This window comes from Leptonychotes weddellii, unplaced genomic scaffold (assembly GCF_054177405.1).
Source record: "Leptonychotes weddellii isolate Sample4059 unplaced genomic scaffold, ASM5417740v2 HiC_scaffold_20986, whole genome shotgun sequence".
NCBI classification, from domain to species: domain Eukaryota; kingdom Metazoa; phylum Chordata; class Mammalia; order Carnivora; family Phocidae; genus Leptonychotes; species Leptonychotes weddellii.
This window is the reverse complement of record NW_027797099.1, coordinates 1-3119: the sequence shown is the minus strand read 5'-3', so window position 1 is coordinate 3119 and position 3119 is coordinate 1. Positions and strand designations below refer to the sequence as shown.

The following is a 3119-nucleotide window of genomic DNA, read 5'->3' as shown; positions in this document are numbered from 1 at the left end:
TAGAGCTATCTCTTCTTCCCAATCCAGACTCTTCACCTCAAAACTATGTCCATCAAATATCTTAACCCAGGTAGTCTCTGGCCTGGGGATTCATGAGATAAAATCCTTCTAGAGATGTTAGGACTATGGACTGAGTTGGTTGAAAGCTAAGTGTTTGTTTCACAGGGTAGACCTTAAAGTGGCTAATAATTTTATGTCATAACCCTGATTCTTTTCCATTGGAATCTACAGAATACCTATGGATATTCTTACAAACTTTACAAGATTTGATACCTTCCTTAATAGATTTCTATATGACACTGTAGGGGGACATCTCCTGGCATTCTCATTCACATATCGTCACGTTACTTGCTCAATGAAAACTATAGTAATACAATGTGACTAATTTATAGGAAATCTAGAAAAAAAAATTTTTTGATTCCCATGCAGTCCCCATTACAGTTTTGATGATCGTCTGACTTTAGAAACTTTCGATGTTTCCTTGGCCACAAAAAGGACCAGTCAACAGAATGTGCTAGTTCCCCTGATAGGTATAGCTGTATAATGAAATTTGCAAGGATGCAGCTTCTGTGACTAAAAGAAACTAGTGGTAGGTGCATCTACCTCATTGTTCCAACCTAGGACTCACAATGCAGTCTTCTCATCTTAAATCATTGGTAGCCTCTCCTATGAAGGAGGGTATAAATGGCATGATAATCCGCTTCTGCTTGGTAAATAGTTATATAGTTTTCACTACGTATCAATAAGTTGGAATCCTGGATTGCACATTAATCTTTTCTGAGATTCAATTGTTAAATCTCTGAAAGGCTGATTAACTCAAATTAATGAAAAAAAAAAAGTTCCTGAACTTGCAGTGAATGCTAGGAGCACTATGTTACTATGTAAAGCCCTGATTGATCAGTCAGTTCCACTTTTTCACTGGCATCTCTTTTCCTTTTAAAAATCCAACAAAGAGAAAAATATATTCCTTTGAGAAAAATGTTTGCATAATGACCTAGTAGTCATTCTTGATGAAGACAACAAATTACAAATTTATAATTACAAATCACAACAAATTATCATGAAAGTAATCCATTCTCAAATCTCACTGAAGGGTTTAGATTACAAGAGAAGGTCAGAATTCAAGATCAAATTATGACTCAAAGTTTGGGAATTTTTAAACATACTGAAAATATTAGTAGGGACTCAGACGTTTGTATGCCAATATTCACAGCAGCATTACTAACAATAGCCAAAAGGTGGAAAAATTCAATTGTCCACTGCCAGATAGATAAATAAAATGTGGTGTGTATAAAATATTGCTTATCTTAGACTACCACAATCTTTTTTATTACAATCTTACTATAAAAATTATTAATTTATGAAGTCAGTCAACTTCATCTATAAAGAGGAATTATACTACCAGTAGCAAGTAGCAACAATATGAATACAATAAACATTTTTATTAGTGAGAATTTTCATATTATCCAAAAGAGTCTTATATACTACTACTAGAGAAATAAAATTCCTTTTCAGTAGGACAGAAATTAAGAGACTGACTTACCGAACTCGTACTTAACAGGTTTTTCTGAAGTTGTTCAATTTTGTCCGCTTGTTTTTTGACTGTAACTTTTAACTTGGCATTTTCAACTTTAAGCCTAAAATGAATATTTTAAAATTATTCTCACACATAAATTTTAAAAGTACCGTATAATTTCTAAACAAACATCTGAAGGTCTTACATAAATTCTTAAAATTTTAAAAAGTAGAAGATCTGGCAATTGTGCCATTTTTCTGGTTGTGTTTTACAGTTAATATGCAAAATTTAAAGATAATATGCAAAATTTATGCATTTCAAAATAGCGTAAACCTGAAATCTTTATCCAGCTTAACAATGATGTACTTATTATCATAACTGATATATTTCTCATCCTACACTGCTTATCTGCTTTATAAATACTCAAGTTATTTTCTGTGTGCTTTAAATTGTACTTTTGCACGTGATCTTTCGACATCTCAATACCTCTTACAGCCTCTGCATGTCGATCTTGTGCTTTTTGCAACTAAAAAAGAAAAAAAAGAAATACTTTTAACTCCTGGCAATCTAGTATAAAACCACCACCAGCTGTTTTTGTAAATAAAATTTTAGTGGACACAGCCACACTCTCCTCTACATACTGATTTATGGCTACAGCAGATTTGAACTGCTGCAACAGAGACCTATGGCCTATGAAGCCTAAAATATTTACAGGGAGTCTGCTTCCCTCTCTCTCTCTCTCTCCCTCTCCTTCTCTCTCTCTCTCTTCCTCTGCCCTTCCCCACTGTTCCTTCTCTCTCTCAAATAAATAAAATCTTAAAATAAAATAAAATATTTACAATCCCCTTACAGAAAAGTTTGCTGACTTCTCTATTTACTAAAATGTCACGTTTTTAATGTTTTTAAATTATATTTTATCAGCTAAACGTACCAATTTATCTATTGGTCAAAGGGGGAAAGATAGGAAATTACCTTATGGTAAACATTTCTAATTTTGTATTCTAAGTACCACATCAATTATAGTTTTAAATATTCACATATGTGAATGACCATGGCTGTTCCAGTGATTATAAAAGTTAACATGTTGCTTTCAATGACAACTAGATATTTCATGGAATAATATGAGAGGCATTATCTTCGTAGGAACCAGAATGCCTGGGGTCTGAATCCCAACTCACTGGGTATTAGCTGTGTGACCTGGAACAAATTACTTAAAACTTCTGTGTCTCAGTTTCTTCTCTGTAAAATGAAGATAATAATAGTATCTACCACACTGGGATGTTGGGAAGATTAATTTAGGAAATATACATGAACTATTTTATTTTTATTTTTTAAAGATTTATTTATTTGACAGAGAGAGAGAGACAGCGAGAGAGGGAACACAAGCAGGGGGAGTGGGAGAGGGAGAAGCAGGCTTCCTGCGGAGCAGAGAACCCGATGCAGCACTTGATCCCAGGACCCTGGGATCATGACCTGAGCCGAAGGCAGACCCTTAACAACTGAGCCACCCAGGTGCCCCTATGCATGAACTATTTAGAAGGGTAGGTGGCACACACCAAATTCTGTCTGCAATTAGCATTATTATTGTTGCTGTAGGTTATGT

At 34.3% G+C, this 3119-nt stretch overlaps 1 non-coding gene across 1 annotated transcript; it reads right to left on the bottom strand.

Moving 5' to 3' along the window:
* Nucleotides 1-426: 426 nt before the first annotated feature.
* LOC102733891 (ankyrin repeat domain containing 26) lies at nt 427-3111 on the bottom strand. Its single transcript, XR_014141995.1, has 2 exons — nt 1972-3111; nt 427-1637 (listed from the first exon to the last, which is right to left on the bottom strand). It is a non-coding gene; the product is annotated as an ankyrin repeat domain containing 26 (transcript).
* Nucleotides 3112-3119: the final 8 nt, after the last annotated feature.